The following is a 13,683-nucleotide window of genomic DNA, read 5'->3' as shown; positions in this document are numbered from 1 at the left end:
GCAAAACTGCCCAGGACCCAGAGGTTGCAGCTGCAAAAAAAAAAAAAAAAGTTATTGGTAATTGGTAACGGCGAGTACTTGAGGAAAAGTATCGGTACTCGGTCTGGAAAAAATAGTATCAGTTCCTCTCTATTATTAACTGTTTTTTTACTTAACTTCATTGCTATCTCATAGGGTCATAGGGGGACTCACAAGCTCGCTGTGTGATAGCATATTAGTGCTGACAGGTTCTCTTTAGGCCCGGTTCACACCTGGGCGTTTTTTAGCGCGTTCCTACGCTCTGCAAAACGCTCAAACACCGAAATCCCATTATTTCCTATGGCTATGGTTCACACCTGGGCGTACTACAGGCCGTATGAACGCGCTACAAAAGTCCTACGCCCAAAGAAGTACAGGAGCTTCTTTGGGGCGTTTTTTGTTGCGCGTTTCCATTGGGATACAGCCAGGTAGCCCTCGACAAACGCGCATATTCGATACGCCTAGGTGTGAACCCAGCCTTAGGGTGACAGCTGAGGAGCCGGAAGAGATGCAATCAGCGTTGCTTCCTGCTCCATTCAACAGGGTGGGGTTGGGTGGAATCGGCGAACGGTTGTTTGCTGGTCTCTCTCCATGCTTCCCACCAGCACTCATGATGCCGGGCCCACAGGGGGGAAGCGGAGCCTGGGAAACAAGGTGGGGATGTCGGGCAGTGAAGGGCATAGAAGTGATCTGGCGGCAGCTCAGCGAAAGGGTTAAAGGGGAACACCAGGGGGGGAAAAAAAGTACTCTCCCCTCGGTAGTGCAAGGGTTAAAGTGCTGGGTTATGCCTAGAGTACCAGGAAAAAGAACTTTTATTAACCTAATCCCTCGTTCCTCTGGCAGCCGGTGCTCTCCGCTTCTCCCCGCCGCTCCGGGTTGTGGGTGGTCCCTTGCCGCCCTCACGTATAATGCACGGTTATTGGCCCTTTTGACTGTCTAAGAGAAGAAACAGCGGGGGCCGGTAGTATAACAAACAGAGAGCCCGTGGGAGCCAGCGACTAGGCAAGTAAAAGGTCTTCCTTCCGGTACCCCCGACATAAACGAGCATATAACCCCATTAACAGAGGGGAGCCCCACTGCAAGGATATATTTTTTCTTTTCCCCGGAGTTCAGCTTTAAAATCATGAAGATGATTTGACGTCAGTTAGTGGTTAGCCAAGTTGCTGACATGCAGCAGTTGGAAAATTTGGGGGCATCAGGAAGGGGGTGTGCTAATGACTGTCACCTATTCTTTAGTCAGCCTCTTAGAATGGGAGGGATGGATTTCACAAGTGTGCTGACACCAAGAAAAACCAGAATTTCTTGTATTCTGCAAATGTCCTCTTCCAGCTGCAGCTTATAGAGCCTCAAAGATATATGTGACAGGTGAACGAAGCGCACACTCGGCCCAGGTCTGCTTTGTTTTTCTGTCATGTGTCGGCATATGCTATCACAGCTAGCACTTTCCTTGTTTCTGGTCATTTGACGGGTACATGATGGGAATGGAAGAATGAAATGACATCCCCCAAACATCAGTGATGGTGTACAGATAACTCATCGTGAGACGAACTGTACACCGACCTGTGTAGTAGGGATGATGTACTTGTATGATGAAAGCGATCTTATGAAGGTCTTATTGTTCCTACAGAAAGGACACTTGATTATGGATCCCTTAAATCTAGATGTAGGCAGACTATTAAAGAAAACCCTGTGATCTCTGTGCACCAATCAGCAAGTACCAGCACCCACCTCAGTGTTTCTTTCCCAACCTGGGTGGCATGTTCTTGATAAAGTGTATGAATGCTTCATTCTTGTTCCTAATGACGAGTTCTTCTTCTATACCACTTATGGAGAAGCAGCAGACTGATGAGCTTACTTCTCTGTCACTCTGCTCTCTCCTCATACCAGCATACTCCTTGCACTGCAGCACACCTTATATTGGCTCTGTGTGCTGCTTCTCCACCCCCTTTTTTGAGCTCTACTGAACAAACTTAACAATAGACTGCAAGAGGCTGATAGTAACACCCGCCCCAGCTGGCGAGTGTAGCTTCACATACAGCAGCCCCCATTCCCTATAGGCAAGCAGGACAATTGGTACTTGGTTGCTCTGAGGGCTTAGGACACAATGCTACAATTTCTGGCCAGGTGACACGAGGGACTGACTGAAGGAAAAGGACTAGAGTACCCGTGGACCTCAGGAATATCAGTCATGGATTGGTGCACAGCTAGTGGGTATCCCATAATGGAGTTCAGAGGCCGGGTCAGGTGGAGGTCAAGGCAAGCAGCAGGCAATAAGCAATATCCAAAGACAGTCTGAGGGCAAGCAGCAGATAAAGCATAATCAAGGAACAGTGCAGGTGATGGCAGGCAGCAGATGAATGTAATCCAGAGAAAGTCTGAGGGCAGGCAGCAGATGAATGTAACCCAAAGACAGTCTGAGATCAGGGCAAGCAGCAGACAAAGCATAATCCAAAAACAATCTGAGGTCAGGACAGGCAGCAGACAAAGGGCCATTCAAAGATGGTTCAGGGTCAGGGCAGGCAGCAGACAAAGGGTAATTCAAAGACAGTTCAAAGTCCGGGCAGGCAGTAAATGAGGCATAATCTAAAGACAGTTCCGGGCAAGCAGTAGATGAAGCAAAATCTAAAGACAGTCTGAGGTCAGGGCAGGCAGTAGATGAGTCTAATCCAAAAACAGCCCGAGGTCAAGGGAGGCAGCAGACGAAGGGTAATGCATAAAGAAGACAAGGAGAATCCAAAGACAATTCAAGGTGGGCAGGGACAAGCAAGGCAAGGTGAGGGTGCAGGAGCCGGAAAGCGAAACATTATCAGAATGCTCAAAAAGCATGTGAGGGCCAAAGCTAATTGGAGGAGAGAGGCCTGGGCAGGCAGAACCGTTCTTCTACCAGGCAAGGAGGGTGTATCGAGATTTTGCAAGGTCCTCCTGTGACCTTAAAGAGAACTATGACCAAAAAAGGTTGGGTCATAGTTCTCTTTTAAAACTATGCAAAATCTCGATACACCCAGGTCTAAAATGTAAGGGGGATCCCATGCAAAAACACACAAAAATGTTTGGTTCCTCCCTTTGCATCAAAGTCTTCCCTTGAAATCAGGAGCCCCCATTCACATCAGAGCCACCCTTTCACACCAGATTTCTCAGTTTTAAATCAGACTACCCCTTTAAATCAGTAGTCCCCTTCCCATCAGAATCATCCCTTCACATTAGAAGCCCCCCTTTACATCAGGAGCCCTCTTCGCATCAGTGCCTCCCCCCTTCCCCTTTATATCAGAGACCCCCTTTCATACTGGAATCCCCCTCTTTTACATCAGAGTTCCCCCTTCACATTAGAGTCCTACCATCAAAAAATGTTGAGGAACCCCGGAGGAAGCCAGAAGACACGGCACTCTAGTTGAGAGAGGCAAAGAAAGAAAGAATGAAAGAATGAAAGAAAGAAAGAGAAAGAAATAAAGAGAAATAAAGAAAGAAAATACATACAAACCGCTATGTATTCCCATAAAGTCATGTGTACATTGCTGAATTAACTAACTAAATGGTAACTATCGTTTGCTGAATGTGTAGAAGATTCAGCATATCTCACCAATAAACAATGCTTTACAATTGTTTGTGTTTTTAAGAAAAGACTTTCAAAAGTTCAATAATTCCAAGCAACATGAAAAATGGAGGACATGAGAACAGGGGGTTGACTTTCTCTTCTTTCATGTGGAAATGGCTTTATATCTTAATTGTTCTAATCTTCATATCCATTTATTTTAATCATAGCATATAATAGCTTTACTGGACAGATCTAATATGTTTTTCAGCCATCGAACCAAAATGATTAGAACGTGTAATTTATTTAGGTCTGTAAGGCTTACCAATTTGACACATCAAACAGGAACAAGAAGAGGAGAGGTTTACACCGTGTTCCCATCTATCTTTCTACATGAAAATAGGAGTTAGCTGATTGATGTTCTGGTAAGGAACACGCGCTGTGTAACTTATTTATGTACAATGTTTTGCTTTACTGCCCATCCTCACATCCTTGAGGAAGAATGAGTACTATATAAGGCATAGTACCTATGCCTTATATAGTACTAATAGTACCAATAGAATAAGAGGGTTGTTGTTGTTGTCTGTTGTCCAGAGAGCGTCACTCAAGTTGGGCAGGAGAGAGCAGCGGGGTTGTGAGCCTTCCAGTAGGAGCGCGACACACTAAGACTGAGAATAATGGGATTCTTCATCTTTAGCATTGTGAATGGGGCCTAATGCTTCTTTATTTACTCAAAAGTCTTTATATGCAAATGTCTAAAGTCCTAGTTATCTGGCTGTAATGCTGATCCTCTTGCTTCAGTACCTTGATTAACTGTCCTGAAGCAAGAGGACCGGCATTACAGCCAGATAACTAGCACTTTGGACATTTGTCCTTTGTCAATGTGCAATCTGGAGTGCCCTGGGAGTACAGTGTGCAAATATCAATCACAAAGCCATATCTATGGAACCCCCTATTGAAAAATGTTCTGTTGGTCAACATGGCATGGCAGACTGCACTTCTGGAATGCAGGAGATTGACCTTAGACCTGGAGGCGGTCATATGCATATAGATTGTGCTGCATGGGGGGGTGTCCTGGAGTGGGGTCATATATCTGCTCTTTGTATTTCCAATGTCCTGGGAAGTCATTTAGTTTACTAACAAGTTGTAGGAAACTGTGGCTTCCCGAGGACTCCCTACTGACACATGAGAGCTGTCAGACTTCACACATTGACCTCCCTGCTCTAGAACAGCTGTCACCATTGTCTTTTCCAGCAATTGTCCCCAATGACTATATTTAGAGCCATTTTCTGTTTAGTGATGTCATAATCTTCTTGAGCTCCTACACTGACATCAGTCAAGGGCTGACAGTGGAGGTTCAATAAAGGAGTTTTGCTCTACAATTGTAACTCATGAAATCGCATGTGGCTTCATTTTACTACAGACCGATTCTTTCATAACTTGTATTAGACTGTCCCTGGATGACGTGCAGGGCCGGATTTACTCTCTCTCTTTCACTTTTTTTGTTCACAGGGGGAAGTTTGATGCACGTCCACGGGCTTAAAAAAAAAAAAAAAACTTGTACAAAACAAGCGGCGGCTTCCCAGATGTACATTTAGCTCTGCTTACCCCAAAGCAGGCCTACATGTAGAAAACAACTACCCGCCCCGGCGCCCGAAACTGCATGTCCTGGGCATCGGGAGATAGGAATCCCACACCCCTGCTGCCCCTCTACTCCCTGCTGCCCAAAGGCCAGGCCTAGGTTTGCCTTGTGGGAAATCCGGCCCCGATGATGTGTAAAGACCAAAATATGACTCACTAGCCTAGATGTGGTTTCACAACAGCCAATTATCCTGCACATTAAACAGAAATTCGAAAATCTACTGGCATAGCAAACAGTGCCATAGTGCTTGCACATACAGCAGGTACTGAAAAAAGGCAGCAGAAAAAGTCACATGTCCACCACCAGCCTGCTGATTGGATGATGAAGGAGCAGCAAGACATGAACAAGGTCATCCCCTTGCCCTCCATCCAGTAATCATGTTCACAGCGTTAGATTGACCTCACCTGGCAAAGCAGCAGAGCCCTGAATAGTTCAAAGTACTGATGCTTTCCAGCAATCCCTCTTCCGATCTGAGTGCCCCAGTACGGGGGTTACAGAAAAACACAAACTAGTCATCATTTTTTAAAGCTGAACTCCAAGATAATCAAATATTGAGTAAATACGAGAGTCATGTGTATTCATACGGGAATCTTGGTGAGTTCTGTGTTTTTCTTCCAGATCTGTGCAGTAATCCAGTGTGAAACTCGGAGCTTCCTGTAATAAAGACCGGTCACTGCTGATCTCTCTCGTTGTGCAGGGAGACTGGTCTTGTCTCCGCCTCCTCCTGTAGTTTTCTGCAGGCAGCATGTAGTGGGTAGGGCCTGCGGGCCCCTCTCACAGCTCTGCTCTATTTGTGCTCTGTTTCTGTAAGGGTCATCTTCTCCTGGAAACAGTTTGGAGGTAACTTCAGTATTTTAAAGGAGAACTTCAGGTCCACGTCTGTTGACAGCAGCAGTGGGCGGGTACAATAGCCAGCCTGCTATTGGCTATTGCAAGTTGAAATAGCCAATAACAGCCTAGCTATTCATTCCCATGCTGTCTGTTGTTTTTTTTTTACTCTGACGGTGTTAGGCGGTCCCGCTGTAAAAAAAAAAACCAGATAGAAGGGAAAGGTTTAAACCTTTCCAGGATCAAATGTTTCTCTCCCGGGCGTCAGGGAGCCGCTCTCTTATAGTGGGAGTCTCCCGGAACGTCTAGGAGAGGTGAGATGTCTGCAATAGTCCACTCTACTGATGATTGGCAAGGCCAGCCCCACCTTCTCCGCCATATACAGTATATACACTATATTACCAAAAGTATTGGGACACCCCTCCGAATCATTAGATTCAGGTGCTCCGTGAAATTTCCTTGCTACTAAATATTCCGCCGTCACCGGTTAGTGGTATTATAATAAAGTGGAAGCAACTGGAAACAACAACAACTCAGCCACGAAGTGGTAGGCCACGTAAAATGATAGAGCGGAGAAGTGGAGACGTGTTCTCTGGAGTGACGAATCACGCTTCTCTGTCTGGCAATCCGATGGACATGTCTGGGTTTGGCGGTTGCCAGGAGAACGGTACTTGCCTGACTGCATTGTGCCAAGTGTATAGTTTGGTGGAGGTGGAATTATGGTGTGGGGTTGTCTTTCAGGGGTTGGGCTTGGCCCCTTAGTTCCAGTGAAGGGAACTCTTAAGGCATCAGCATACCAAGACATTTTAGACAATTTCATGCTCCCACCTTTGTGGGAACAGTTTGGGGATGGCCCCTTCCTGTTCCAACATGACTGCGCACCAGTGCACATAGCAAGGTCCATAAAGACATGGATGAGCGAGTTTGGGGTGGAGGAACTTGACTGGCCTGCACAGAGTCCTGACCTCAACCCGATAGAACACCTTTGAATTAGAGCGAGTCAGGCCTTCTCGTCCAACATCAGTACCTGACCTCACAAATGGTCCAACATTCCCATAGACACACCCCTAAACCTTGTGGACGCCTTCTCAGAAGAATTGAAGCTGTTATAGCTGCAAAGGGCGGGCCAACTCAATACTGAACCCTACGGACTAAGACTGGGATGCCATTAAAGTTCATGTGCGTGTAAAGGCCGGCGTCCCAATACTTTTGGCAATATAGTGTATATATGCATAGGACTTATTTGTGTGCGTGTGTGAGCACAATGTGAGTCAGAAGCAGAATCACAAAATGAGAGTAGGAGATTGTTGTCAAAGTTTCTGAAGGAAGGGGGTACTTACATGCAACAGCTATGCTGAGTTTGCATTATTAAATAGGGATCCTGAATATACATAATGCATTTTGGTTTAGTACCCAAGGCCGGAAGGCGTCTTTGCGATTAAAAGAGCTTGTGTTTTTTTTTTTTTTTAATAGAAGGAAACACAATATGAGATTTTGAAATCACTTTCTTCTTTCTGTCTCTTTTCATAGATGGTATTGGCCTCATCAATCTTCACGCAGCATAAACAGATGGAGCAGCATGTAGGAGAGATGCAGTTACAACATCAGATGTCGTAATCGCGGCCCTTGACCATCCTCCGGCTGATCTGGAATTAGTTATAAATGTCATTTGGTGATGCAAACCAAATGAGATGTTTACAAACACTGTTTGGCCGCGGTCCACTGGAACAGCTGGTTGCAGGAGGCCTGTGCAATGCTGGGATCCCTGACATACAGATATCACTATAGTCACCCATTTAACGGGTGCCCAGCCAGGGGTGGGAAACTCCGGACCTCCAGCTGTGCTTTAACTACAAATCCCAACATGTTTCTGGCTCTGGGAGTCATGTCTGTAACTGTCATTCTTCCAAAGCCTTATGGGACTTGTAGCTCTACAACAGCTGGAGGGTCGGAGTTGCCCACCCCTGCCAGCTCATTGCTCCTGACTTCCTGCAACAAAACACAAGCTGATTGCCCAGAAATGTTCAATCTGAACTCAACGCAGGAAATAAATTCAAAGAATACTAAAATGTTTATAACAAAGATACTTTTCCTGCATTCTACCCCCCCACCCCCACCCCCCCAATACTTACCTACAAATGAACATGACGGCTAATCGGGTCTGTATACATTGCTGCAGCCGCAAATCCCAACATGTCTCTGCCTCTAAGGGCTCAGTCATACCAGATGCATTGCGTTCCGGCCTGATTCTGGCCAGAACGCACTGCATCGCATTGCGGCCAGCTCACTAAGTTGTGGGGCAGGAGGGCGTGGCTACGGTGCCATTCACTTCATCGGACCGCCCTCCGACCGCACGGGATCGTAAGGCACATTATACCTGTGGTCCAAACAAAATAGTGCTCGCATTTTGTTCGGACCGGAGCGCAGGCATAATGTGCCTTGTGATCCCGTGCGGCCCATCGCATTGCGGCCGGAGGGTGTGGCTACGGTGCCATGCCCTCCTGCCCCACAAAAAAGGGAGTCGGCCGCAATGTGAGGCTGGAACGCACTGCATCTGGTGTAAACGAGGCCTAAAAGTCATGCCTGTGGCTGTTTTGCAATGCCTCATGGGACTTGTAGTTCCACAACAGCTGGAGGGCCGGAGTTGTCCACCCCTGCCTTAGTGTACTGTCTATCTTCCTATCATGTAATACAACAATAACCCCACACACAGATAGTAACCAATGTTTTTATTCTTTTATTATGTGTAGTAAAATAATTGTATATTTTTTTTAATTAACAAACAGGACAATTACATATCACATTCGCATCCACTCCAACAAAAAAAGAAATGAGGTATTTAAAAAAATAGAATAATCTAGTAAAGTGCATTACAGCTGTTACAAATTTCTACTGAGTACATAAGGCTCGGTTTTCCTTTTACGACTTTGAATGTTTATCCCCCACTCAGTGATCTTATATACGGTATAGAATGACATGGGGCTTAGCAGGGAGGCCCACATGGCCGGCTCGCTCAGCCACATTGAAAGCCACACACTGCCATCTAGTGGTCGCTTTGATCATTTAAATCAGTGTTAGACAATAACTACGTCTTAAAGGGAACTCCTAGAACGCCTTCGCCCAGCCCTCCTCCCAGCAACGCGGCAAGTTCAATATATGATCACATACTGGTGATCAATGGAAGTACTAGTTATACATCGCTTGACCTGCCAAGGGCTGCCATGGTGACCTGCTTTTCTGGCACACAATGCCAACTTTGTAAACCAGAGTATGCCCTAAAAAACAACAAACTGCCCACAGCATGTGCACTGAACTACAGATGGCCATCAGGAGTAGGCAACCTGAGCACGCCAGCTGCGGTAAAACTACAAATCCCATAATGCATCTGGGAGCTGTTGCAGTGCCTTGTGGTTGCCTGCTTCTGTTCTGTTGCATTTCACAGCACATTTGCTGAACTACAAAGTAGAAGGGGGCATTTGACTTCAAATCTGGGCCTATTCACACCGAAGTGTAATCTTAATTGCACGATAGCATGCAATTAACACAAGCTATCGCACAACACACTAAGCGTGCATTATCGTGCACTAGGTGCATTGCATTGCAATTTAATTAAATGGCACCCCAATAGACCTACAGGCCATCATGAGCTGCAATGCAACGTGTGGTACCGCAATACCGTGTGTTGTGGTGGAAAAAGTAGTGTCTGCCCTTTTTTTTTTTAAGCTTGGTACTGCACACAGCAGGAAGTGCGTTAGGTTAGGGTGTCGTTCAACTGAATAGCAACACAATGCAACTGATGCATGGTAACATACGCTAGGTGCATTGTGCGATAGCGGGTGTTCATTACACGGTATTGTGTGATTAACACTAAGCTTAGGTCTGCATGGGCCCTCAACTTAGCATTACATTTTTCATTTCTACACTGCAATAAACAAATCTTAGTGTGGTTATACAACGTATCATTCACAATCATAACATTTGGTTTCAAAATCTGAGCAAAATACAAAAATAAATGATATCTTTATGTTATCAGTCAACCAATCAGTAGAGCGAGCCATGCATGGATCTTCCATCAAACAGTTATTTAGTATATTCAATTTCCAGTCATGGATATAGGAAATTTTTGTGTCACAAGAACAGAAAGTCTTTTGACAGTCCTGAAATACAGTCGAAGGGACTATTGTTACAAAGCAAATAACATTTAGCCCTCATTCACACTAGAAACGGCCGGCACATACAGCTCCGTGTTGCGTGCACAGCCGTATCGGGCAGCTCCCAGGAAGGACAGTTGCTGTGTGTGATTAGTATGCAGCCCCCGTCCTTCTCTACGGGAAGTACGCCGTACGCTGCCCTAAGCTCACCCACCCTGCACTTCCGTGTGGGTTTGGGTGTCCGTACTCGTACGCTGACAGGATGGATCCTGTCTGCGTCTGAGCAGGAAACACGCACCCATACGGACCTGCACTTGAGGTGAGCGTAGGGCGGCGTACGGCCACGTACTCCCAGAGAAGGACGGGGGCTGCATACTAATCACACACAGCACCTGTCCTTCCCGGGAGCTGCCCGATACGGCTGTGCACGCAACACGGAGCTGTATGTGCGGGCCAATTCCAGCGTGAATGAGGGCGTAGGCTTAAAACGTTATCTCAGTCAATCAATATTACAGCTTTATAGAGTCGGCTACAACAGTAGAATGACAGAACTCCGCTCAGTCAGTGAAAAGCATTCACAGCCTTAAAGAACAACTAGAGGCATGTAAAATATTAACCCTTGCAGTGGGGATACCATCACTGTAAGGGTTAAATGCTCATTTTGGTCAAGGGTAAATATATGCAGGGGTAGCCCCACTGCAGGGGTTAGTTTTCTACACGCCTGAAGTGCTTCTATAAAAGGGGAACTCCAGGCAAAACACAAACTGCAATTATAAATACAGAAAGTGAGAAATCATGTTCCGCTGTCTGCATTTTATGTATGGAGTCATCTCCCAACATTTCTGGGATCAAGGTAAGAAATATGGCCTGTCGCAAACATCCTGTTTCTATGGGATCCAGATCATAAATTAGCCTTTCCCCACAATGCAGCACCGTACCTGCTCCCACCGACAGTTAGAAACATAGGCACCATGGGCGGAGGATCGGAAAAATTCAGGTACTGCAGCAGCGCACACAGAATGACATGATATTTGATTGATTTTTCTTTATACTGAATGTAGTTCTCCTTTAACTGAAACAAAGTGAGAAATACAAGAAGACTAATCCCACCTACTTGCTTGTAAATTCACGTATAAGGGGACTTAAAGTAAAACTGAAGCCAAAACTGTTTTTAGTTTTAGATGGATTTAGGAAGGGGGGTTATCACTCCTGTTAGCTTTTTGTCCCCATGGGTGCCCCCATTGGAATATTTTCCACTTATTCCGGTTCTGTTCATGTTTTAGTGCTATTAATTTGAATGGCACCACAACACACTAAGGCAAAGCCGCTCTGATGCACATGTGATGCAACGCACCACAATGCACTACCATGTGTGGTATTGTGGCGTGTTGGAAAAAATGCTGCATGCACATTCTGTTTTGTTGGCAGCCCATTCAAAATGGGTGGTCTACCTTAACACTACTTACATTAAGGTGTGACAACGCTAACACTAATGCAACGGCAAAGTGTAAATGGGCCCTTAAACAGTCTTTGCGTAGACAATGACGCTTGGAGCTTAGACAGAGAATTGCCTCACTTCCAGCAGCCACCCAGCAATGGGAACGTGAAGTGAAGATATGTATGTGTAGCTGCTGGGGCTGGCATCAAAGTCAACCTTCTTTAGAAAAGCAAGGGCTATTTTTAAGATCCGCATGGCTTCACCTTATGATATGCGTGGGCTTATTTTAAGATCAGCGTGGGTTCACTTTAGGGTAAGCATGGGCTCACTTTAGGGTAAGCATGGGCTCACTTTAGGGTAAGCCTGGGCTCACTTTAGGGTAAGCATGGGCTCACTTTAGGGTAAGCATGGGCTCACTTTAGGGTAAGCATGGGCTCACTTTAGGGTAAGCTTGGGCTCACTTTAGGGTAAGCGTGGGCTCACTTTAGGGTAAGCGTGGGCTCACTTTAGAATTATTATACAGTATTTATATAGCGCCAACAGTTTGCACAGCGCTTTACAATATAAGGACGACATTACAATACAAATCAAGACAAGATTGTAAGGAGGCCCTGCCCATGAGGGCTTACAATGTCAAAGGGAGGGGCCAGCGATACATGAGGAGGTAGCTGTGTGGGGATGAATTGTTTGAGAACGTGATGGTACAGTGGTTAGGTTGAGGTGGGATAGGCTTCCCTGAAGAGATGAGTCTTTAGTGATCGCCTAAAGGCAATCAGAGTGGGACATAGTCGGACAGGTTGGGGCAAAGAGTTCCAGAGGATGGGACAGACTCTAGAGAAGTCCTGGAGGCGAGCATGGGAGGAGTTGAGGAGGGAGTAGAATAAGCATGGGCTCACTTTAGGGTAAAGCATGGGCTCACTTTAGGGTAAAGCATGGGCTCACTTTAGGGTAAAGCATGGGCTCACTTTAGGGTAAAGCATGGGCTCACTTTAGGGTAAAGCATGGGCTCACTTTAGGGTAAGCCTGGGCTCATTTTAGGGTATGCATGGGCTCACTTTAGGGTAAGCATGGGTTTACTTTAGGGTAAGCATGGGCTCACTTTAGGATAAGCATGGGCTCCCCTTAGGGGAAGCATGGGCTCATTTTAGGATAAGCATGGGCTCACCTTAGGGTAAGCATGGGCTCATTTTAGGGTAAGCATGGGCTCACCTTAGGGTAAGCATGGGCTCATTTTAGGGTAAGCATGGACTCACTTTAGGATAAGCATGGGCTCACCTTAGGGTAAGCATGGGCTCACCTTAGGGTAAGCATGGGCTCATTTTAGGATAAGCATGGGCTCATTTTAGGATAAGCTTGGGCTCATTTTAGGATAAGCATGGGCTCATTTTAGGATAAGCGTGGGCTCATTTTAGAATAAGCGTGGGCTCATTTTAGGATAAGCGTGGGCTCATTTTAGGATAAGCATGGGCTCACCGTAGGATAAGCGTGGGCTCATTTTAGGATAAGCGTGGGCTCACCTTAGGGTAAGCATGGGCTCACCTTAGGGTAAGCATGGGCTCATTTTAGGATAAGCATGGGCTTATTTTAGGATAAGCGTGGGCTCACTGTAAGATTAGATTGTATTTTTTTTACCTAATCTGCACAATCTGATATGTACTATTACAACCCTATGGGATCATCTTTATCACAACCAAAAGAAAAGCACCATAAACTGCAATATATAAGTTACAATTTAATTGCCCAGACAGGCGACTTCTCTGGATATGTGATATTACCTAGACAACACAATTCCTAAAACAGTCTTTATAAAAATATATCTAAAAGGGCTTGAATACAAATGCCCCTGTTTTCCAGAACAATGACAATATATAAATCAGTGCAAGGACATACATATACTGTATGAGTAATTTCCTGTGGGTCATTTTCACAGATTGATATCCGTGTCCCTTTCAGTAATGGCGGGTTCACACCAGCCGCGTTGGGCTCTAACAAGCACCATTACATTAGGGCCCACTCACACTTTGGTGCACACATTACCATTTTCATTCTAAATGAAATCCCAACACAAGAAGGCAAT

This window comes from Nanorana parkeri, unplaced genomic scaffold (assembly GCF_000935625.1).
Source record: "Nanorana parkeri isolate BGI_ZX_2015 unplaced genomic scaffold, ASM93562v1 scaffold1882, whole genome shotgun sequence".
Taxonomy (NCBI): Eukaryota; Metazoa; Chordata; class Amphibia; order Anura; family Dicroglossidae; genus Nanorana; species Nanorana parkeri.
The sequence above is the reverse complement of the archived record's forward strand: the minus strand, read 5'-3'. Positions refer to the sequence as shown.